The sequence below is a fragment of the Phacochoerus africanus genome, chromosome 3 (assembly GCF_016906955.1).
Source record: "Phacochoerus africanus isolate WHEZ1 chromosome 3, ROS_Pafr_v1, whole genome shotgun sequence".
Lineage (NCBI taxonomy): Eukaryota > Metazoa > Chordata > Mammalia > Artiodactyla > Suidae > Phacochoerus > Phacochoerus africanus.
In genome coordinates, this window is record NC_062546.1 from 137,536,701 (window position 1) to 137,562,736 (window position 26,036).

General features: G+C 34.9%; 1 long non-coding RNA gene across 1 annotated transcript in view; it reads left to right on the forward strand.

Annotated features, from left to right (window-relative positions):
* The first annotated feature begins 1,708 nt into the window (after positions 1-1,708).
* LOC125122212 (uncharacterized) overlaps positions 1,709-26,036 on the forward strand; it is a 34,323-nt gene continuing 9,995 nt past the window's right edge. The window contains exons 1-2 of the long non-coding RNA XR_007133730.1: positions 1,709-1,762; positions 17,423-17,593. This is a non-coding gene — a long non-coding RNA (uncharacterized LOC125122212). The remainder of the gene's footprint in view (positions 1,763-17,422; positions 17,594-26,036) is intronic.

Here is a 26,036-nt window from a genome sequence, read left to right on the forward strand (position 1 = left end):
TCTATCTAGATATTTAAAAAAATTCAAAATGTCAAAACTAAATTTGTTAGTTTTCTTCTCCCAAACCTCTTTCTTCCCCCCTCTATCTGAGATTATAGGACCATAATCTAACTAGAAAAAAACCTAGTTAGAGTTTGTTTCCAAAACAAAACCTCACTTATCTACTAAGTCACTGATCTACAGAATGGTTGGCAAAAATATCACCTGGGAAAGCTTGCTAAAAATGCTTAGTCACAAGCCCCTCAATTGCGGATTCCTGAAGTCTGGAGTGTGGCCTCTAGATCTGCATTTTTCACAAGCCTTCTTGCAGTGACTTTGATGCAGATGGCCCCCAACTCCACTTTAAGAAATGGTATCGTAGGGATTTCTCCAGCTATTCCTAGCAGTAGGACCACAGAAGCTTGGAAAGCATCTCCCATGGGACAGGACTTGAAATGGGAGTCAGGGATAGTGTAACCTTCCCCTTATCTCTAGTGGAGCCTCTCAAAAGCTACCCTGAGTAACTGAACACAAGAAATAAAATCAGTGCACTTCTATCTAATGTCAGTTTCAGCTGACAGCCACTCCCTAACCAGATTGATACCCCTAAAATCTTTCCATATTTATTCCTGGACTACCAGTGATTTGCTGTCCTTCTAGTTATTGTTGGAGATACACATTTATGCTACTTTTTTTTCCTCCTTTTGGTCTGATTTCCATGAGGACACATTACTGATTTAAGAAATTAAATAGGAAAGCCTGTAAATATCTCCAGTAGACAGCACATACATACTTCTAAGGCGAAGATAACATTCATTATTTAATTTATAGCTCCCCATGGAAACTTTTGCAGACCCTCACTAGTGAAAGCTCAGTTAATAGCACTTTTTGTCATAAAGAGCCATGGTTTATATTACATTTTATAAGTTAAGAATTCAATCTGTATATAGTTTAAATTCCTTGTCAGTCCCAGACTAACTTCCTTTAAGCTGTGGACATATTTGCTTTGTTGCTTTAAAGAAGTCTAATGATATCTTGTCAATTGTCCTTTTACACACATTACACCTCTTTGTTCAGAATTAAAATGACTTTGCCCAAGGTTATTAGAATAATATTGAAATTCAGTTAATCACTTTAGGACAAGGCAACCAAATGGCTAATTCTTTTTCAATCTTTAACAATTTCCATTGTTCACATATAGAAATTGATGCGAGTATTTAAGGAATTTGAGGTAATGTAAACCAACCACCTTTGAAATATTTAAATAATCTAATATTCAGGATGAAATATGTTTTCATACTGACTAGGCTCTGAAACTGATTTTAAATGATAACAGTGCGATTTTTCACTGAGAAAAATCAGTGGGAATTGAAATATTGGCAATGTACCTGTTTTACCATGAGTGTTTTGCTTTGTCAGGTAAGGCATTGATCTACCCTATTTTCCTAAATCCAAAGCAAGACATTTTAGCTTAGCCAAGTTCACCAGCAGATGTTTTCCATAGTTTGGAGCTATTCTTTGAAATATTTTTCATCCCTTTATTATTTTCTTCTCCATGTTCCTTTTCTCCACTCCCTGCCTCTCTCCCAGCTGCAAGGATTTGTCCTCCAAAGGAGTGGGGGTGGGAGGGAAGGAGGTATGGAAGCAGACAGAGAGCATGAGCCGGAGAATGCCAGGATCTGGCTTTTGTTATTGGTTGGCTGCTGCCTGATGGATAGACGAGGGAGGAGTGAACTCTTCAGTCTGTTCTGACGGAGCCGAAGTACAGAAACCATATTTACAGGTAAGAGCAAAAAAAAAAAGAAAATTCTTTTTCTTCAAAAAAGAATGATTCTCAATTCCTATTGAGACAATTTTATGATATAAAAATTATCCTGAAGACATTTCCTGAAAGTATGTCCCTTTCATTACTTGAGGAAGCTTTGTAATGAGCTGTTCTTCCTCCCTGCAAAAATCCTTAGCTGATAAAAGCACCAGAGGCATGTCTTATCTTGGATAACTTTCTAGTAAGTGTTATTGAAGCAAAATTAATAGATAAAATGAGTCATCAATGTCTTGTTTTGTTTGTTTTTATTCAAGCTTATGTTACTAGAAATCAAAGAAAGGCTGAGGAAAGCTTGGCAAATTCCACAGGTCCTAAGAAAATGGAGCTTTCTTTGAATACACAGTGTAAAATTTCATGTGGTGTTTTGTAATATTTATAACACAGTAAATGGAGTAAAAGAATTTTTGCAGTTTGTAGACTCTTTTGGCACTAATTTAGTGTGAATTATTTATATGCACATATGCCCTTTTATTTAGCTCACTCCTCTTGATAAAGCTCAGGCTATTGACTAGTTTTATTATTTTATTTATTAAATTGTAAGCTCATATGATAATTAAACAACCCTCTCTATCTATCAACATGCATGAAGCAGTTTCCATTTTCAAAGCTCAGAAACCTGTTTGTGAAGGATAAAACATTGCTGTAAAAAATAGCATATTACTAGGCAAGTTCTCTGGTTGTTTCCTCTATCAATCAAATATATCTAGATAAGAATTCCGTCACAGCATTTATATTGTTGGTAATATCCCTAGTGTAATATTTTTTAACGATTTGAAAGTTAATATTTTACTTTACCAGTTGCTATTCTTTCTTAACATTGTCTTTTATTTACCTGTAGGGAAAATAGGGGAGAGTTTCTAAATAGACTCTTTGACACACAGTAAAGACATGAAAAATATTTTTACTCCAAGTCCATTTAACTTTATAGTGATTTTAATTCATAAATATTGGTCAGTTAAGGATGGAGACCCTCGTTAAAATGGAGCTCCTTTTTTAAGAAAGATTATTACAAACTTGAACACACTGGCCATCAGTTAATACTTGTTGATTATAATAATAAAATAAAAGTCTTTATGATGTAAATGATTTGTTCATATTTTAAAAATATTGCTTTTGAGTGAGTCACAAACTAATAGGAATGAATACGTGTAATTTCTAAGGATTTTTTTTTTTTTTTGGTCCTGTGTTTGCTTTTTGTTTTTGTTTGGGAAATGGATTTTATTTTTGAAGAGCAGGCAGAAAATAACATTTCTTGCAAAATTGAAAAAGGAGGGGGTGAAAAACTACTGAATATTGGATAAAGATTTAAATGAATGGAGAATTATCTTTAATTTCCTAAATGTACTAAACATAGTTAATACTATGTTTACACACTTAAGTGTCATATTGACCCAAACAAATACTCTTGCATGATTTATTTTGAACTGTTGCTGGATTTCAAAAATATTATGGTACTAAAATATTGCCATGTTTCTAATTATTGATGGATTCTACTGATCTTGGTCTTCAAAACAAAATGATGGTAGAAATTAATCTACTCAAAGATTGGAATTTAATGTGATATGTAAAGACCAGCTATTCATCTCCTGAAATGTGTTAGAGAAAATAAGTCAAGACAGTTATACATTTTTAAAATTATAAATTCCAAGTAAATCTACCTCCAGGAATGAAGGGGAATTGATGAAAATTAGAGAGCAGAGTTCCACATGGTTTTAAATTATTCTGTTTCCTTGGAAACCAGCTGCTGCAGATGCATTTTGCTTTCTTTGGCTAAAAATATCGTCCTTTTAATAATCGCTAAGGGAAAGGTTCTGAATAAAACCAGAGTATATTGTTGTTGCTTTTTATAATTTCCTTAATGGCTGACATATTTTGGATAAAAGTAGATAAGCCCTTTTGCAATCAGCATTTCCTATCATCCGTGGGCAGACGTCTGCACGAGATATAGCTATGGTAGCTTTTACTGCAGAGGCTACAGGAAAAAGATTGTATGTGTGTATGTGCACACAAACTGGAGTGCAGGCAAGAGAGAGGAAAAAAAAAATCATGAAAGAAAACAGTTAAGAGGTTCCTGTCCAAGTGAAAGATGAAACAAGGCAAATGAAAACTGTGTATGGCTGCTCTGTGAGAGATGCCCAAGCAAAACCACTTGTTTTTCCTTTAATGCAAACATTAAGATTCAAATATAGGTTTTTAATAGAGACTACTACCATCCAACTTTGTCTCTTGGTACACAATACTTTCTTTCCATTTTATCTTTTGTTCATAGTGTTTAGTAGGATATTGAATAAGATAATAAATTAAGAAACATTTTTTAATGTATCAGTCATTTTAATCATAGAAAGAAAACTCAAGAGTTATGTTCAGGCTCTGGATAGTGGGGTAATTTAGTACATGTTTTTACATATTACATTAAGAATGCTTTTAAACTTATTGTCCAGGCATATTTTATTAATGCAGTCATTTCCTTACTTTTGTAATCTAATAATAAGAAAATCACACATTGCAACAGCCTAAAAAATGTTTTGCAATAGTATTAAGGATATGTATTTGAAATTTAGTAGGATTTATTATAAATACACATATATACTTTTTGTTTTATTTGAAAACATTTGCTTCTTTTGGAAATAATTCATTTTATATGACTTTATAAGAAATAAAAATCACTATTATCATTACATTTTCCTCAGGCAGTTTCTTAAATTAAAACATTTTCACTATAAATTTTTTCTCTCAGCTATTTGGCAAAAGGGAAAATCAGCATAAAGCTGTTTCATCTTTCCTATTTTATTATAATTCAGATGAGATTCCTAACTCTATCTTCTCTTTTACCACTTGTTTAAATGCTTTTGACATATATCTTATTTTCGTAATATTGACCTTAGTTTATTAGATTTATTATTAGCAACGGAGCAAATGAATTCCTACCTGCCTAACCCATGTTTTAATATCTAGACAATATATTATTTAAAGTTAAATTAATTTGGTATGTCAGTATGTTATTTTTCAAAAGGAGTTAGAATAATGGGAGATATTTAGCTTTTATCAATTAACATAAGCAAAACACTTCAATGGCAGCACTTTCATCATAAACACAGATGACAATAAAGAGCACGCTAACAACAAATCAGAGAGACTAGTAAATGGATTACACACCTTGTGCAAATACCTCATTTAGGCACAATTAAAATTCAAATATCTTTCAAGTTCCTGAAAAAAATGCATTTCAGACTTTCAACTGCAGATAATTTTAAAATACAGTTTTTTAGTGGTCTCTCTGTACTGATCCATGCTTATTTGCTAAAAGTCACTTGCCAGATCATAGTTGAGTGAGTTTTTATAGGTCTCTTAAGTCTCACAAAATATATTCAAGAAAACTGAAATATTGATAACTTCCCCCAACTTATATCTACAAGGAAAATAATATGCTGATTTGGCAAACAACTTCACATTGCGGGAATCAGAAGGGTGCAATTTAAAAGAAATGGAAATTACACCAGGGTAAGAAAGCTTGGGTCAGGTTTCACAATGTTCAATTTGTGCTCCATCCTAAAGGTAATTCGAGCAAATAAAAAATCATGTTAACGTATTTACTATGGTAGACCATAACTCAAAGATATTATTGAAGAGAATTTTTTTTCTTTTTTTGGCCACCTCATGGCGTATGGGGTTCCTGGGCCAGGGATCAGACCTGAGGGAGCCACAGTCACAGCTGTGGCAACACCAGATCCTTAACCCACTGTGCCAGGTCAAGGATTGAATCTGCATTTCAGTGTTCCAAAGGCACCACTGACCCTATTGAGCCACAGTGGGAACTCCAATCAGAATTTATTTTTGATTTAGTATATATCTAATGCCTGATGGTATAATATAGGACTTACATAGATATGGAAAGGGAGTTGGCCCAAAGCAGCATTATTACTCTTTAATTACCATTTTGTAAATCAAGGAGCAAGGAATGATCAAGCAAATGATCCCATTTGGATGTTTTACATATCTCAGTGAATCAGTTGGGCAAATCACTTAATTTCTCAGCCAACTTTTTGGATCTCAGTTATCATAATAGTGTAAACAATTTGACCTGAAAATTATTGAATGTGGACACTTTGAGAATACAGATTCAATATAACTTTTCAAGCATTTACTTCAAGATTGAAAAGTCGATGATTGAATGTCGATGATAATTCTAAGGAGCAAGAAAACTACTTGATGGGACATCATCTTTGCCATCCATTCATTTTAATCTCATGGCCAAAAAAGTAGATAGTAGCCATGTGATTTATTCGCAAAGAGTCTGTGCTTAAACTAGATCAAGAGCTTAACCCATTCTCTTCCAAATATAACAACCTAGGGTGGTGCACACATTTCTCTGTTTCTCCTGACTCACATGCACCTTCATAAGCACCTCACCAGTCAAGGTAGTTCTTGTGTAAATTTTTATATCTTTAAACAATATTGACTATAAAGTCCTCTGGTAAACACTCATTTAATTTTCATTATTCCCTTTGGATATTTTAGTCTTCCATTATTCTAGAAGTGTGGAACTGGCCTGTAGAGATAATTCCTTCCTGGATTGCTTATTTTACCTGTGAAGAAAGTAAGGCACAGAGAAGGATTCCCATAATGATCTTTTTAGTTTGAAGCTGAGCATTATGCAAAATACAATAGCCAAGCACTATGAGTTTGTAATAAATATTGGATATAATGAATTAAATATTGGATGAAAGAAAAGTAGAGTTTAGGAGGACCTTGGAAGAAGGCGAAAAAACATTGTGTGGTCAGATGGTCTGCAATGCGTTAACGACACAGGAATTTTAGAGTTGCACAGAATTCCCCAGTTTAGACCTGCCTTTGGTTTCCTATCATCCTGATCACTTTGACTTACCAACATAATCTCTGACTTTCTGTGAGTTTGCTGTCAGAGTCAAAAATGCATTTTAGTTTTATTTTCTAACAAGTGTTGATATAGTTAGCTGCTGTCATGTTGTGGCTATAAATGAAACAAGTAATTTCCTAAACAGGACTTTTGAATGTATTTACAAAGATTTTCATTTCCTTTTCTATTTCAAGTTAGGCTAGCCATAGAAAAATCAGTATTTGTCATTAATCATTAGCTAAGTAATACTGTTTTTGATCTTGTCAGCATATTAAGGCAGAAAGATTCTGGGAAAGGTTTTCAAAAGTTATTTAAAAATTATTGCCTTGTTCTTTCAAAATTTCTTTCTTAAACCTCATAAAACTCATACTAAAAACTTTAGATTGTTTGGCTACTGTCATATCTGTATCCGTAAGGAGGCCCAAGTGGACTCTCCTACCCTGCTCACTGGAATACCCTAGGACTGAGGGTTGAATGGGAAACTCAGAGCTTGAGGAGGCAATTATAATTCACATGCCTTCCATAAGGCCTTCACATGCCTTATGGACAGGGCCACAGCAGCCTCAGTGCCACCTCATTGCCACCTCAGGCCTGTCCTGTGCTCCTTGCCATGGCTCCTTAGTGTGCTCCTTCCGGTCACTTCTTTAACTTCTTTATAACCTTTTATCAACTAACTCAATTATAAGTCTTTGTCTTGTATCATCAACATCTACCATAATGCCTAATACATTTTATGTGCTCCCTAATTGTTTTGCTGACTGAATAAATAAGCCAGTAATCTTGTCAGGTAGTCATCTTACCCTTTTCTTGCATCTTTCCAGTGACTCTCATTACATGCTAGGATGGTCCCTTTTGTTTGTTGACACTCTTCAGTGTGACAGTATTCATGCCACAAGAATGTCGTTAAGCCACGCAAAATTTTGTATCGCACACTTTTTATTGTACAAACTCCTTTGAAGCTCTATGAATTTAACACGGGATTTCATCTTTATACAGTCCCGCATTTCATGACTCCCTGCACTCTGCTGTTTCTTTATAATACTCCTCTGTTCTGATCACACACAGAGTCATCATTTATTAAATCAATGGACTAATTGTAAATTAATGTACTAATTATAATTTTTATATTAATATGTAATATAAATGTTAAATAATGTTTGTGTAAGAAAATGTAGTAATATGTATTTTACCAATCTCTGATACACATACTCTTATTCAATAAATACCCACTAATTTGAGCCAGAGTTATTCAGTAACATTTGATTAAAGTTTAAATTGCTCAGCAGTTTTTTTCCCTGCTCTGGGCCCACTTTCTGTCTGCCATTTATCATGTGTTCTGGTGAATAATTCTGAGTAATCATGCTTGACAAGTGATAATGCTGAATCAGCTACAAAGAGGGTTTAATATGTCTCAAGGTAAAGGTAAGCAGATAAAATGGGATAGGTGGAAATCCCCTTCTACTATAGCAAGTAAGAGCTTACCACCCCACACACCGCTCCACCCCCCCCCCCAAAAAAAAAGAAGAATGTCATGCCCTGATGCAATGTCTGGGGAATAAAGAGTGACTACTAATGCATCTTTAAATATGCTCATGTACATAGGGAATGTACTGTGTATATATGCATGCGTGTATATGTATGTATATATAAACACACACACACACACACACACCTTAAATGGATTATTCAGACAGCCAGTCAGCACATCTGCTTCTAGAAATGCATACTCTAGTACAAATAGGATATTGTAACTTTGGCCAAACTATTAGTTCTTTAGATAGTACAGCATAATGATTGATGGAATGCATAATAAACTTAGCAGTCATGCAGACTATAGTTCAGCTTCCAGACATGCCGTCTTACTGCCTGTGTAAATTTGGACAAGTTACTTAAACTCTCTGAACCTCAGTTTCCCTTTCTGTGAAATTCATTTATCTGCCCAGTGATATGGTAAAGATTGATAGATTAATGTAGAACATCTCTCACACAGAATTTGAGACATAGGAATTGTGTGTAATTTAAGTTGTTATTGCTAGTCATCCTTTTCTGTTAATAAACCAAAAATAGAAGGAGAAATTAATCCCCAGGGTTTTTAATGGCTTCCTAAATATTTTTCCTCATTAGGGGATTGAAAAAATTCTTTTCCCCCCTATTTTGTTCATATTAACTACAATTAACTCATTGGATATCAGCCGGCTAAATTAGTACTGTAGGAGATAGTGAAATTGCAAAAACAATTTAAGCAGTAAGATAACATCATGAGTCAGGAAAGAATGTGATGTTTAAAAGTTTGATTTCAAATGCCAAAATACCTGGGTTGGAATGCTGCCTGTGTTAAGACTAACTGGCTTTATGACCTTGGCTCATCATCTAACTTCTCTATGCTTCAGTTTTTAATCTGAAAGTGGTGCTACTAATAATGCCTACCTTATATGGGTATGATGAAGATTAAATATGTTGATGTATATTGTATTGCTTGTCTACTACTTTGCAACCCATTACCACAAACCTAGCAATTTAAAACAATGCCCACTTTTAGCATGTAGTACCGTAGGTCAGAAGTCTGGCAGAGTGAGGCTAAATTCTTAGCCTAGAGTCTCACAAAGCCAAAATCAGGGTCAGCTCACCTGAATTCTTGCCTGGTCACTCTGGGAGAGAATCTATTTTGAAGCTAATTCTTGTTGGCAGAATTCAGTTCCTCCTGGTTGTCAGACTGGGGTCTGTTTCCTCCTTGCTGCAGCTAGAACCACTCTCAGCATTTAGGGGCTAAACACACTCCTTGTCATGTGCCCCTTCCATCTTCTAAGTCAAACACAGAGAATCTCTCTTGCATGGAATCCTTCTTACCCTTAATTTCTCTCCTCTAGTTCAGAATAAAGCAGTTCTTCCCATTTCTCTTTCAACCCATGGGGGATGTACCAAACTCCATAATCTTTGAAACTAGCATTTCTCCGCAGATACTACAACCTGGGCTAATTTCTTCCACATTTTTGCTCTTCTGTGACTAAACTTTTTTTTTTTTAACGATTTTTATTTTTTCCATTATAGTTGGTTTACAGTGTTCTGTCAATTTTCTACTGTACAACAAAGTGACCCAGTCACACATATACATATACACATTGTTTTTTCTCACATTATCCTCCATATCATGCTGCATCATAAGTGACTAGATATAATTCCCAGTGCTATACAGCAGGATCTCATTGCTTATCCATTCCAAAGGCAAGAGTTTGTATCTATTAACCCTAGATTCCCAGTCCATCCCACTCCCTCCCCATCCCCCCTTGGCAAGTCATAGACATAAGTTTCTTTTCTGTGGGAAGGTTCATTTGTGCCATACATTAGATTCCAGGTATAAGTGATATCATATGATATTTGTCTTTCTCTTTCTGACTTCACTTAGTATGAGAGTCTCTAGTTCCATCCATGTTGCTGCGATTGGCATTCTTTTGTTCTTTTTATGACTGTGTAGTATTCCGTCGTGCATATGTACCACATCTTCTTAATCTGTTCATCTGTCCAGGGACATTTAGGTTGTTTCCATGTCTTGGCTATTATGAATAGTGCTGCAATGAATATACATGTGCCTGTGTCTTTTTCAAGGAAGGTTTTGTCTGGATATATGCCCAAGAGTGGGATTGCTGGGTCATACAGTAGTTCTATATTTAGTTTTCTGAGGTACCTCCATACTATTTTCCATAGTGGTTGTACCAATTTACATTCCCACCAGCAGTGAAGGAAGGTACATTTTTCTCCACACCTGCTCCAGCATTTTGTTATTTGTTGACCTACTCATGATGGCCATTCTGACTGGTGTGAGGTGGTGTCTCATAGTAGTTTTGATTTTCATTTCTCTAATAATCAGTGATATTGAGCATTTTTTCTTGTGCTTGTTGACCATCTGTATATCTTCTTTGGAGAAATGTCTATTCAAGTCTTTTGCCTATTTTTCAATTGGGTTGTTGGGTTTTTTGCTGTTAAGTTGTTTGTATATTTTAAAGATTAAGCCCTTGTCAGTTGCATCATTTGAAAGTATTTTTTCCCATTCCATAGGTTGTCTTTTTGTTTTTTTTATGGTTTCCTTTGCTGTACAAAATCTTGTCAGTTTGTTTAGGTCCCATTGGGTTTTTTTTTTTTTTTTTTTGCTTTGATTTCTTTTGCCTTGGGAGACTGACCTAAGAAAACATTTATAAGGTTGATGTCAGAGAATGTTTTGCTTATATTCTTTTCTAGGAGTTTATGATGTCTTGTCTTACGTTTAAGTCTTTAAGCCATTTTGAGTTTATTTTTGTGCATGGTGTGAGGGTGTGTTCCAGTTTCATTGATTATACATGCAGCTGTCCAGTTTTCCCAGCACTGTTTACTGAAAAGACTTTTTCCCATTTTATGTTCTTGCCTCCTTTGTCAAAGATTAATTGACTGTAGATGTATGGGTTTATTTCTGGGTTCTCTGTTCTGCTCCATTGGTCTGTTTGTCTGTTTTGGAACCAGTACCACACTGTCTTGATTACTGTGGTTCTGTAATATTGCCTGAAGTCTGAGAGAGCTGTGACTAAACTCTTAATTAATATCAATTCCCAGATCTCTCAAGTCACCAAATTGTCCATTTCTCCTTTGGAGATTTTCATCCATTCCTTATAAACTCTTTCTTCCAGTCCTGCTTTTCCTTCATATTCCCAGGACCATTCAATCTACTTTCACTTTTATTCAACTTTATTCTGCATCTATCTGTAGATTCAACAATCTGTCCCCACTCTTACTCTATTTTTTCCCAATTAAACTTGGTAATCAACCCAAGCCCATGGTTGTATCCCATCCCTCAAAAATGTCCTTGTAGGGGGTGAATAAAAGGAACTTAAAAAAATATATATGGTTGTGGAGGTTTACTATTCAGTAGAGTTGAGCTCTCTGGTGTTATAGTTATATAATCATAAAATCAATCATTGGATATTTTATTCTGTAAAACCTGCCTAATAACAATAAATATTTACATTCTTGGAGGAAATCCATACAAATTATTATTGAACTGAAGTATTATTTTAAAAAATAATTTCCATTATTAGAAAGGGCAGTATACCCAACATTTATAGTAGTTCTGACCTCAAAAGAACAAATTATATTTTTACCTTTGGATTCTTTCATGACCTGTCTCCATTCAGTTCATAAATTGAACATGAAGATTAGTAATGTATTTCCTTCTCTTACTCCTAAATGTTAATACTCTTTTTGTCTTTTGAGTGTCTAGTTTTATATAAAAACATTTAACTGTTGTTTTGACTATTTTAATTCAAAATCTGACTCTTTTATTTGACTGATAAACAGAGTGTAACTATTTTCATATTAGGAACAGTATTAAGAATAGTCTTTTGGAGTTCCCGTCGTGGCGCAATGGTTAACGAATCCGACTAGGAACCATGAGGTTGCGGGTTCGGTCCCTGCCCTTGCTCAGTGGGTTAACTATCTGGCGTTGCCGTGAGCTGTGGTGAAGGTTGCAGACGCTGCTCGGATCCCGCGTTGCTGTGGCTCTGGTGTAGGCCGGTGGCTGCAGCTCCGATTCAACCCCTAGCCTGGGAACCTCCATATGCCGCGGGAGCGGCCCAAAGAAATAGCAACAACAACAACAACAACAAAAAAGACAAAAGACAAAAAAAAAAAAGAATAGTCTTTTATGTACTTCTCAAAAGGAATTATTGGATATAGGTCAATAAGAATACAATATTCCTGTTAGACATATTAAGATCTAAGTAGACTCTACTTTTTCGGATGTAGGACACACAGGATTTTTTTAGGGGACCCTGAATTAGAATTCTAAAACTTCTCTTTTTGGCCTCGCCCACAGCATGCAGAAATTCCCAGGCCAGGGATCCAACCCACACCACAGCAGTGACAATGCCAGATCCTTAACCTACTAGACCACCAGGGAACTCCAGAATTCTAAAACTTTTAACAAATACCATAATATTTTAGATGTTAGAAAATATAAATCATCATAGGCCAAACACTCTATGACATAAACGACAGCAACATCTTCTCAGATCCACCTCGTAGAGTAATGACAGTAAAAACAAAAATAAACAAATGAGACCTAATTAAACTTAAAAGTTTCTGCACAGCAAAGGAAACCCAAAGCAAAACGAAAAGACAACACAATGAATGGGAGAAAATCTTTGCAAATGAATCAACTGACAAGGGCAGAAGATCTAAACAGACAGTTCTCCAAAGAAGACATACAGATGGCCAAAAAACACATGAAAAGATGTTCAATATCACTCACCATTAGAGAAATGCAAATCAAAACCACTATGAGGTACCACCTTACACCAGCCAGAATGGCCATCATCACAAAGTCTACAAACAATAAGTGCTGGAGAGGGTGTGGAGAAAAAGGAACCCTATTACACTGTTGGTGCAACCCCTGTGGAAAACAGGATGGAGATGCCTCAGAAAACTAAACATAGAACTACCATTTGATCCAGCAATCCCACTCCTGGGCATCTACCCATACAAAACCATGACTCGCAAAGACACATGTACTCCAATGTTTATTGCAGCACTCTTTGCAATAGCCAAGACATGGAAACAACCGAATGTCCATCAACAGAGGAGTGGATTAAGAAGATATGGTACATATACACAATGGAATATTACTCAGCCATTAAAAGTAATGAAACACTGGCATTTTTAGCAACATGGATGGACGTAGAAATTATCATGCTAAGTGAAGTCAGTCAGACAATAAGACACCAACATCAAATGCTTTCACTGACGTGGAATCTGAAAAAAGGACACAATGAACTTCTTTGCAGAACAGATGCTGACTCACAGACTTTGAAAAACTTATGATTTCAAAAGGAGACAGTTCGGGGGATGGGGGGATACACCAGGATTGTGGGATGGAAATGCTATAAAATTGGATTGTGATGATCATTGTACAACTATAAATGTAATAAATTAATTGAGTAATTAAAAAAATAAAAGTAAAAATAAAAAGATACATAGATCAAGTCACCTGTACTTCTGTCTGCTTCCTAACAATTTCTTCCAGCTATCTACTCTCAAGAGCGTATTCTGTGTTACAGGATGACTTAATATTGTTTAGGATTACTCTCACTGGACTATATGGATGGGACAAACCCAATCAAGGACATTCGTAATGACTCTGTTCTCCCTTCCCACCTATTACTGCAGACATCTGAATGGGGGTAGCATCTTAATCTCTCCCACAATTTAAGTTCTCCTGCATGATCTCACTGTCTGTTGCCATGGAAATAATTGTAAGATTGCAATTTTAATACTACAACCAGAGCACACTACAGTAGAATCAAATTGGCAAATGCAAAATAAGATGAATCTATTTCTTCCTTCTCTCCGTTTCTTATGTTTTGGAACATTTTTTCCCACCCTTTGTATTTACTGATATCTGTTTACAGATATCTAATTAACAGTTCATTCTCTCTTTAATGTCTCTGGCAAGTTTCTTCAAGGTCACCATAGCTAAAACTATAAATGTGAACAAATCCACACAAATTATTTACATCTATTTCATACCAGTTAAAGAAAAAATTACAAATAGTTAACTATAACTAATAAACAGGGTACATCAGCATTTTTAAAAAAATCCATCAACAACTCTCAGTTTGTAGGACGTTTTCTGCAAGTCTTTTAAAACCTCTATATGTCACTTGAAGATAAGAGAGACTTTTCAAACAATGGCTTTTAAACAGGGTTATTGCTGAGCCAGAGTCCTATAACCCTTGCAGTAGCAAGTACTGGATATATATTTTGAGAGGGTGATGGATAAAATAGTTAATGACTCCTTGCCTCCATTTTTCCAACAAGGAAGTCTTTGATATAATGGCCACTGTCCATATAATGCCTCTTCTTCACCAAAATAAAAGAAGTATTACTTTAGAGTAATAAAATAAATCTTACTTGTTCATTGTTAATTTTATTTACCAAAGCATTACCACAAAGTGGTACAATATATCAAAACATTCTGTTTGAAACCTAGCAGGTAAGGTGGCCCCCACCATCATCAAATATTTAATAAATTAAGAGACCACAGATGGTTTTAGGTTAAAATTATGTACCAACATTGCTTCGGAAGCACTTTACCCTTCTTTCCCATTCTAATTTCTTCTCTAAATTTTTCTCCCCCCAAAGAAACCTCTTCAGACCTATCACTGGTCAGGTTAACTGTTCATCTGAGCTGCTATACCCTTAATTCTAGACAGCCTTTTCCATTCTTCCATCAAATCTATTTTTCCTTTACCATTGGCCCTTTTTTAAAAAAATAAAATAAAATAAAATAACAGGCAAGTGAGTAGTCCTTTGAAAGTATATGTCAGATCTTATCACTCAACTACTTAAGCCCTCCTCATGTAGAGTAATATCCAAAGTCCTTACAAGCTCTACACAGTTGAGCCCCCAGTACCTGTCTAACCTCAATGCCTGCTATGCCCAACTCCTAACTTTGGCACACACCATTCATTTGGACTGGCCTGCTCTTTCCCCAGTTGTCAACATCACTGGCTCCTTCACCTTCCTCATTGTGACATTAATCTACCCATTAATTAAAAATCCAGTGCTCTTTATTAGCCAACCTTGTAGTTGCTATACCACTTGGCTACTTATCTTTCTTCATAGTGTTTATCTCCACAGAACATACATATTTAATTTACTTAACTGTTTATCATTTGTCTAGCCCTTCCCCCAACAATACCCAGTCAGTACTGTTAGAGGAAGGAATTTTTTGTATGTGGCTATTTTATCATTTTCTAGCATATAAAATAGTCACTGGTACATGATGGAAGCTCAAGAGATATTTATGGAATAAATAATAAATTGTCTCTTAACAAAGTGAAAAAAAAGACAAATTTCTTTTCTATAGAATGATATAAATATCTGAACAAAGACCCTCAGATCCCCTTGCTCAATAATCTGAATTGGGATGTATTAAAAGAGGAAGACAATGGTGTTTAGCATTGAGGCTTTCAGGATTCAGTAAGGAGAAGATATTCTTTCAGAAGCAAAGCCATATGCCAGCTGAAAATACTAGGAAGCAGAAAATACAGAAACAGAGAAAGCCAGTCAGCAGAAGGACTTGGGGCAAATATGCCCCACAAAATATAGCTGCTGAAATTGAGAGAGACCATGAAGCCACAGAGAGACACACACAAAGTGGCTAGTCTTTTTAAGAAAGCATTCTAATTAGATTTGTTCCTTATTACATATAGGACTGCCACACTGAAGTTTGATAGCTTAACATCATTCTCCTTTGTAGCATATATTGTACAAGCATTTTTTGTAAATAAGGTTTGTTCCCCCAACTTATGCATCTCTAGCAAATGTATTTCAGGTATTGTGTTGGCTAATGGGGACAAGAAAGTTTTCATTCCTTAGTTTGTTCACCCTTCCAAGTCACAGGTCTGAACCATTCTTTGTCTATCTTATGAGCCAGTCTAAGTGGGGCTTTAAATTACGATGTAATTTAAAAATCATGCCCTTAATTTTATAAAGAAAATTAATAAGGGAAAGGAGTATGGGGCATGTGAAAGCTAACAATGTTAAGGACTCCTTCTGAATGTGAATGGGGCATTGGCCAGATTTTAGAGTGGATTAAATTGGGAAAGCATAGAGCTAAAATGACGTGGGCCTGAGCCGCGTCTTTTCCCTTTGGCCTGAATGTGTATCTCTAGTTTGCCACAGTTCACACCACTTACTACCCTCTGTCTCCTTGGTTGTGTTCACTTATCATTGTGCCTATGCTACCATTTTCCTTAGGATAGAGAAGTATTTATTGATACCTTTGTTGCAAATAACAGTAGACAAAAGACTAACATGACTTCATGATTTTATTATATCTGACCCTATTTACTCATTGAGCTTAACTGCCATTGTAAGAATTTGTGTTTACAACCACTGATCACCTTAAGAGTTGCTTTATGACTATTACTGTCAGAGATCTAATGACTCATCTTAATTGACATTAACAAATATTTTAAAAAATGCATCAGGCTACCTCTCACTAGTTGTCACTGACCATATTGATACAAAGAGTTAAGAGACTTAATGTTTTAACCAGCAAAAGATTTAGAGACTGTGGTTTACCTTGTATAAAATCTATTCAGCAAGCTCCTATGGCATAGGACTCAAGTATTCCCTGTAGCTCAATTGAACTGACTAGAAATATGATAAGGAGTGTAAATTCTGCAGGTATTGCTATTCCTAGCAACCAATTTGATTTTTGATGGACAAAGAGCTCCAAGAAAGTAAATGCCTTTGTACTTGAGGAAAAAGAATTCCCAGGCAAGATAGACATGCCCTAATCAGTATGCTCTGGGTATGACAGCATGCGAGTGAGTGATCTATTTCATTCTGAACCCTGGCTCTGTCAATGACAGTACATGATTTACTAGAACAAATCAAATAGATGTATTTGACTCCTGTTTGACATTTCAAAACACTGAATCATATTTTCTTATGCAGCCCTCTGATTCCACATTCTTAATTTTGACTTTTTCTTATACTATTGTCAGAGTGAAAATGCAAATAGCAATGAATCAGGGTAGAACTGTTTTCAATTCTTGCAAACATTATGGAAAGAATAATTTCTGCATAGATATGATAATCTGGTAGACATGGTTCAAAAAATTACAGCCTCCCAAAATGATTTAGAGACCTTGACTATGCAATCAGTGGTCAAATGTTTCAATGCTCCATTGTTCCCATTCCTGTTACAGGTACATGTGACAGTGCTGCAGCGATGAGCGGAATTTTAAAAGGGAAGTTGGAAGAAATTGACGGCTCCTCACCCTGCTCCTCTGTGCAAGAATCCGATGATGAAGTTTTTAGCTCTGACTTTGCTGCCAGTATTGATAGGGTCAGTCTGTCCACTTCTAATCATTTCACTGGTGAGTATCTGAGATTCTATTTCAGGTACTCTAAATTGTGTTGTGTGGCTGATTCTAGGCGTTTTTATATGTATCCACTGGCTTATATCTGCACCCAAGCTGTTTATCATAGCAGACTTAATTTGCAAAACATAACACCATTTTGGTTAATTAAGTCTCAGTAGTCTACTCTGTTTATCTCCATAGAGTGAGTATGAAAGGCAGAAATAGTCCAGTCAAAGGTAAGCAAATGGCAATTGAAAATAATTTCATCTATGCCTTCAGTTTTCTGAAATAGATCCATCTTTTTGAAATCTAGCCATTTGAGCTGTTTTGAATGTCTAATACTGGTCACTGAATTGTGGAATACTTGCAGTGCTGAATATGACATGTTCACTTCCTAAGTGAGAAAACGATGTTTGTTTTAATTTAAAAGAATGCTGCTCTGAAATAAAAGCCTTGAAAACTGCAATTCTATAGTTGTTTGGACACTAGTAAACCTCAGACCCAAGGCCAGGGTCATGCACTACAGCAAACGAAGCTTTCTACACAAACAAACTTCTAAGCAGTTCGTATTAATGAGCAACCTCATTTAACTTGGTGTGATATGTTCAAACTTAAAATTATGTCCATTTCAAATTGCATTTCTTGCAACAGATGCTCATATGAAGACTTTGAAACAGGCAAATATTTTCTGACATCTCCACATCCATTCAACCCCAGTTGTTAAAGAAACAGATTTTCAAATTACTTTTTAGGACAGTTGACATCAGGCAAAGCAAAACTAAAGAAAGTCAGTAGACCTCCCAGAAGTCCACCCTCACTTCATAAATAGATGATGGGTATCAACTTCCTTTTAAAAGAGCATTCCATAAATAAGGGTAAAAATTATCCAACACAAAGAGAAGTAGTTTTTGTTCTGTTTTGTTTTGTTTCATGACAATATTTCTTACCATTATTTTCCTAAGGCATTTGTGTTTGGGTTTTTTTTTTTAGCTCACCAAAACAGCCATTTAAGATTCACACTGAAATTTTACACTGTAACAATGTGACCCCTCTAATTCCATTTTTAACCCTTCTGTCCCCCACCTCCAAGAATTCAAAAGTGTGTTTGGTATTCATGAATTCTCCCTCAACATTATTAGAAGCATTTAGAATAAAAAATAGGTAAATTGTATACATCCATTTAGTCTCTGTATTATTTATCTCTTGATTAAAGTGAAACTTATTTTTTATGAGCTGGTAGAAAGTATTGAAAAGCAAGGAGAAAGTAAAGGAACAACTTAAGAGAAGGGAGGAAACAATAGCTGTTTTGAGAAGAAGATTCTGTTGTTACATAGGAAGGTTATCGTCAATCATTGGATTGGGGGGATAAGTTTTGTTTGAAATTTATCTATAGCCTCTTTGCCTTTTCCTCTAAGTGGCTGTAGCCTTGTGGTAAGCACACACCTTGCTGTCACCCAGGATACCTATAAGAGCCCTGAACATTGAACGATGCTTAGACTTCTTTATTGAGTGAATGGATTAATTTTTAGACAGTTTTCACACTTTTTTGATAAATAAAAATTGTACATATTTAATGGAAAGCATGATGTTTTGATATACATATTCATTGTGAAATGATTACCACATTCAAGCTGATTAACATTTCCATCACCTCACATACTTACCTTTTTTTCTTTTTACTCTTTTCTTGGTGGTGGTGGTAAGAACACAAGATCTACTCTCTCAGCAAATTTCAAAAATGTAATACATTTTAAAAATAATTTCAGACATTTTTTTTTAAACTGGAGAGAGTGAGTCCACTGGATGTCCTTATCCCTAGAAAAGCAACAGTACACATTTAAATTCAAGACCCTAAGGAACACCCTATTAAATATGTTTTCTGTGTATCTTGAGAATGCCCCTTCTCTTAAGCCCCAGAGCACTGCAGGAGCTGCCTGGTATTTCTCAACTTTCCCCTCTTTAGCCACTCCTGAAAAACACCATCAGTCTAGACCATATTCCTTTGAGATCCTTCTCCTCTAGTGCAGTGCAGCATTTTCCACATACCTATAATATTTTTCAAAAACCTCCAGCATGCTTACAACCTCCCTTGTGTCTATACTTCTCCTTAAGTTACAAATTGACTCTCTCCTGGAAAAATCAATTGCAGGGCTTCTCTATGCAAGGTGCTTATTGATTTCAAGAGCTGTGAGTTCACAAAGTACCTATAACATCCATTTAAACACCATCAGGTCTTACAATTGAAGCTCAAGTTACTTTCCACAAGAAATTGATGTTCTGATGGTTTAGAGGAGTTTTAAAAATTATAGGTCAGGCACTTGCTATGGGTACCTGAACAGTTCCCTGGAGGATAAAAGTTTGAGTGGAGAGTGGTTTTATTTTTTTAATTAAAAAAAAAATGTTTTATGGCCACACCCACAGCATGTGGAAGTTCTGGGGCCAGGGATTGAATCTGAGCTACAGCTGTGACCTGTGCCACAGCTGCAGCAATGCCAGACCCTTTAACCTACTGCCCTGGGCTAGGGATCAAACCCACAACCTTGCAGTGACCAAAGCTACTGCAGTCCGATTCTTAACCCACTTCGCCACAACGGGAACTCCAAGAGTGGCTTTATTTGGTAAAATAAACTATTTGATAACTATTGTGGTCTCTGGTCATAACTTTTCTGTTTCATCACCATGTCAAGAGTCTATGGAGGAGACATCTACTGTTTATAGAGGAGATATTAGGCTAGCAAAGAAAGCAGCTGCAAAGTTTGATTAGCTTTCTTAGCACTTTTTGTTGAGAATTTTCAAGGGTTTTGAGGGAAACATTTACTAATACTCTTCTCTAGGGAAACAGTGATATGCAATCATTGAACGACTTGTAATTGAATGTGTGATCAAAACCATGATTTGGGATAAACAGTGGGGAGGAGGGTAAAAAAAGAATAAATGGAAATGTGACAGTAACAGGAGGATTTCCTGTTACTGTGGGTAATTCTCAGCCTGATCTCCAGTACAAAACCTTATTATTTTATAAAATTGGGCAAATTGAGGAAGAAAATTCATTTTAATTTTTTGAGAAGATACAATGATCTTATATATCAGAGTAAGACAAAAAAAAAAAGTAGGAGATTCAATCCTCATTTTGAATTAAAAGAATGTTAGAGCTAGTAGAGCCTTTGAGAATATCTAGACTGACACCCTTATTTTACAGATGTGGAGAACAGAGCCCAGGGAGACTTACTTGACAAGAATCCAAATGTGAGGTAGTGGCAGAGAACTTTATTGTAGATCCCTTGAGGATTGACCTTTCTACTAGACTGTGCTTCTCTCTGATGGGTCTGTTACATCACTGACTACTAAGCAGAGGGACCCAAATCATCAAGTGAAAGACACGGCTGTATCTATTGTGCCAGCTCCTCTTAGAAACAGAATGAGTCCATCTTTTGGTAAAAGTAATTGGCATCTCATTTTCTGTTGCCTTTTTTTTTTTTTCCACTTGGCTTCTATTGAAATTGCAGGTATCTCCTGGCTGTAGTTAATGCCAGTGATGACTTTCAATGTGTCTAAAGAAATAGTGGACAGAGAATTTGATTTGAGTGTGAATGAACAATTTGTCCTCCTCTTTCTGTAAGTGACAGGGCAGACTGTTGCGACTTTGTTTGTGTGTTCCTGACACTGACGGAAATATCTTAACAGCAAACATGTTGTTTTACATTTACATGAAAGAAATTGATTTGTCTTGGTGACATAATGCTACTTGTGATAATGTGAAAATGTTATGATGAAAAGTAGGTGAGATTCAGTCAGCATTGTGCATCTTCAACAGCAGCTAACAAATAGAAGTTTATTTCATTTACTTTAGAAGTAAAACCTTTGTACATTCTACTTTTGCCAGAAGGGTGAATCGGCCTTCTGGATTCCCTAGAGGAAAAAAAAGGTAATGATATCCTTCCATCCCTTGAACTCCTGGACCCTACATTGCTTGTTCAATAATTTAAGACTTCAGAAACCCACTTACCTTGCATTTCAATGAGACTTAGTCACAGCTTCTGACTGAATTCAGTAATTATGTTCCATTTTGCTGGCTAGGAACAGAATTGACTTTTATATTTGCTTGTTTATTTTGAGCCCTGAAAAACTTAAATTTGGCTTTAAATGTAAAAGCACAATTAGACTGAGTTTCAAATAAAATTGTATATATCGATATTGTAGTGAATCTAGAAAACAACATATTCCTTGTGGTTTTAACTCTCAGCTACCATAAAAAAACTAATTATAAAAGTAGTTCTGGTGGTGTTAATGGCACTATTTCTTACATCATTCAAGGGATAGATCACTATTAGCAAGAGATCCAAAATACACCGTAGAAAATCTTCCGTTTTCCCACATCTCTTATTTGCTGTAAGTGGAAATGATATTGTAGCTAAATTTCATAAGAGTACATGAATTAGGATTGCTAATATATATTAAAGGCACCACCTTTACATTAGTGATAAGAATATTTTCATCTGACAGTATAATTTGTTTATAAATATTTCAGAGTATTTGCATTTTATAAACTTCTTGGTAAGAATCATATCCTTATTTTGGGGTCATCTAGAAGTGGTCACAGGCAATAAAGAGATTATTACCCAACTGCAAAATATTGTGACTTGAAAAATGGATCCAAATGAATTTAGGTAATTAAAATTATACTAACCATTTTCAAAATCCCTTAATCTTTTGGTTTTGATTTGAATACTAGAGGTTGACTGGCTTTAGACTTCTTGTTTATGATGGTGATGATAAAATTATAGCGCCTGAAGCAAATGTCCTTGTGTTTCTCAAAAGATTTTAAAATTCATCATGCAAATCAGGCAATCTGATGCTTCTGACAGCTCGAGGGAAGCATATCTGTGTGCATGTGAATGCAAAAAAGAATTAAACCTAGGTCTGCTTAAAAAAAAAAAAAAAAAAGAGCCAGTTAGTGCTGTTTCTGAATTGGCTGCAATATTTAACCATTTCATTCTTGAAAGTACTTGTTTGTACTCTGAAAATGTTACTTTTTTTTGGTCTGAAGCATTTGAGAATAAACTGGGAATGTTTTAGGGCCACAGAATTGTTGTACCATATGTTTTATATGTTTAGCTGCAGTGATCTGGCATGAACTAGAATAGTTAAATGTCTCAAATTTACTAAATTCCATTGAAGAGTCAGATTAGGGTTAAAAGTATAGTTTTTAACCATAATGAACAAAGAGAAATCATAGTAAATAAAACAAAACATAAATATTTGGTTTTCAAACAAATGGCAACACATAAAAACTAGAAAGACCTTTTTTTTAATGGCGTTTAATTTTCAGGTAGGGAGGTATTTGTAGTGAGTTAAAACTGAAATGGACACAGTTTGTTTTATTTGGTTTTATCTTATCTCACAAATATCATAATAGAACAGTAATAAATACTGATTTATGTAATTTACAATTCTAGAAATTTGAAATATTATGAAACCTGATTTATATAATGATTTAATCATTTTAAGATCCATGGTATAGAGAGTTATCTACAGTGGTCTTAGCATGGCAAAAGACAAAAATAAAAACAAAAACTCAACCCAAATTCTATCAAAATAATTTCTAAAGCATTTTGAAAGCCGATGAAGATTTCCACACCAAGTGCTAAAAGCGCTATAGGTGTTTCTGGCTGAAATGCAATAGTGGGTCCTATCAATTGTGATATTGTGGAGACTGGAGTGCATTCAATGCTATTAATTTTTGTGCCCTAAGTGGATGATAATTTTAGTGGATATAAAAATGCACATATTTTAGTTTTAAATCATATTATTAAAGTCACTTTTAAATATTCACGATTAAAGAATACTTAATATACTTTATCTTAAAATTTCCTCTGATGCCCACAATTTCTACATTTTAAAAAATGTATATATTATGAATCTTAACAATGCCAGAATTTAGGGTATTTAATTCCATCTTTGAGGAAACTTATTTGGAAAAAATAAGGACTATTAATTTTACTATTTTTTATTAAAAATTTTTTTATTATAGTTGATTTACAATGTTCTATCAATTTCTGCTATACAGCAAATTGTCCCAGTTACATATATACATAACATTCTTTTTCTCACATTATCCTCCATCATGTTAAGGACTATTAATTTTAAACATAGCTAATTTTTTCTTTTTCCAACCTGATCTATTTCATCATTTCCTCAAAGATGTTTTCTGTTATCTTCTTGCTACATCAGCTCTGACTTTCTACTGCTTGTTGTTTCTATGAAAACTATCATTCTGGCTTGGAGAGAGTAGTAGATATTTCAGATATATATATATATATATATATATATATATATATACACATACACAATTCCAAATACACACACACACACACACACACACACATGCATACACACATACTCTTTAAGAACTTTTTATTTACCGAAATAATTGATGATTAGGCTGACAGCTATGGTGGTCATTAATCAGTACTAAAATTAACTGCTATGCTAAGATCATGGCTACATAAGACATATATCACACATTTGGCCTAGATTTTTTAAAAATATGCAAAAATCTAGAAGAGCTGCAAAAAAAAAAAGAGGGAGTAAATGTGACTAAAATTTATGGACACTAATAAAGAAGAGCATTATGTTTTAAAAGTCACCTCAATATGAGATAAACAAATGTTTTGATGAAACACTTAAGAATTAATGGAATCCAGGTTAAAGAGCCTAAATAAGCATTGTTATTTTCAACAGAACAGCTCTTACCTTTTTAGCATTCACTAGCTTTGCAGCTAGAATATGGAAATGGTTTAAATTTATAATTACAATTATTTTAAGCTCCTTGATGGCGAGGGCTGTGTCCTATATTTTCCCCATATTACTTAATGTTAATAATTGTAGGAGTTCCCGTCGTGGCGCAGTGGTTAACGAATCCGACTAGGAACCATGAGGTTGCGGGTTCAGTCCCTGCCCTTGTACAGTGGGTTAATGATATGGCGTTGCCGTGAGCTGTGGTGTAGGTTGCAGACACGGCTCAGATCCCGCGTTGCTGTGGCTCTGGTGTAGGCCGGCAGCTACAGCTCTGATTAGACCCCTAGCCTGGGAACCTCCATATGCCGCAGAAGCAGCCCAAAGAAATAGCAAAAAGACAAATAAATAAATAAATAAATAAATAATAAAAATTCTTTAAAAAAATAAATAATTGTAATAGCAAGCTTTATTAAACATTTTATCATTTGCCAGCCATTGTGCTAGATATTTTGAACAAATTATTTTATTTGATTCTTATAATGCTAGGTCCTAGCATTTTAAATTTATAAAAATATAAAATTTATATTTATAAATATAAATTTATAAATTTATAAAAATTACTTTGATTAGTATATTCATGACTGTTTTCTAAAAAGGATGTGTCTTAATTGATCAAATGATTTCTGTCATCTTAAATGTGATGAGTGACCTGAAATAGACTAAGTAATTGTGCAGAAATTAATTAAGGTTGTTGGGTACAATTAGGGTCTCTTGAACAGATATAGATTTTTATATTGCTGTTCATGAAGTTTCCAATATATGCATGTAATATTGTCAATATAAATTAAATCACTCTCTAAACTTCCTATATAATTTTAAATTTATTAGTAAATTTATTTTAAATTTGTTAGCAAGTCGGAATTCCATATTTCTAAGATTAGAAAATTTAAATATTTTGAATCAATATATTTAACATTTGTTTATTTAAAAACCTTTCTTTCCTTCCTTCTTTCTTTCTTCCTTCCTGTGTTTAAATTCTCTAGAGAAAGAGAATTCATCCAGTATGATGATCAATTAGGACCTGTCAGCACAACCACATTCACTTAATTTGTCTTACTGGTAACAAATAACTATCTATTCTTTAATTGCATCTTTTTCTTCTGGTGATATTTTGCCTTTGCTCTAGCACTTCTTTAAAATATTCAGTTAATAGTCATGGTTATGTTAGTACAGACTTTTTGTTGCAAGTGAAAAAAGCCCTACACGATCTAGCTTAAACAAAAAAGAGATATCTTAGTTCATGTAATGAGAAAGACATGGATGAGATCAAATCAGGTAAAAATGGCTTCAAGGCTCAAACAACAACCTCAACGATGCCTCTTGCCCCCATGACTTGGCTCTGTTCTTATAGAAGGGCCTCATTTTTCCCCACTGCATATGGGGTTATGGGTTTTCCTTAAGATCTGTGGAAAATATCTGTCTACACATAGACATACACATCTCCCTCACACTATGTTTCTGTAGACAAAGAGCAGTCTCTTCCACTCCTGGCTCCAGCAGGTTAGATGAAATAGCTCATGTCTTCGTGAGGACTGTCATAGTGTGTCAACTATGTGCCCTTTTTTGTTCAGATCTAGTCCTTTCCCCTCCTCTGAAAATTTCCTGATTGCCTTGCCTACTGACTTCCCTACAAAATGAAAATTAGCATCCATATGCCTAT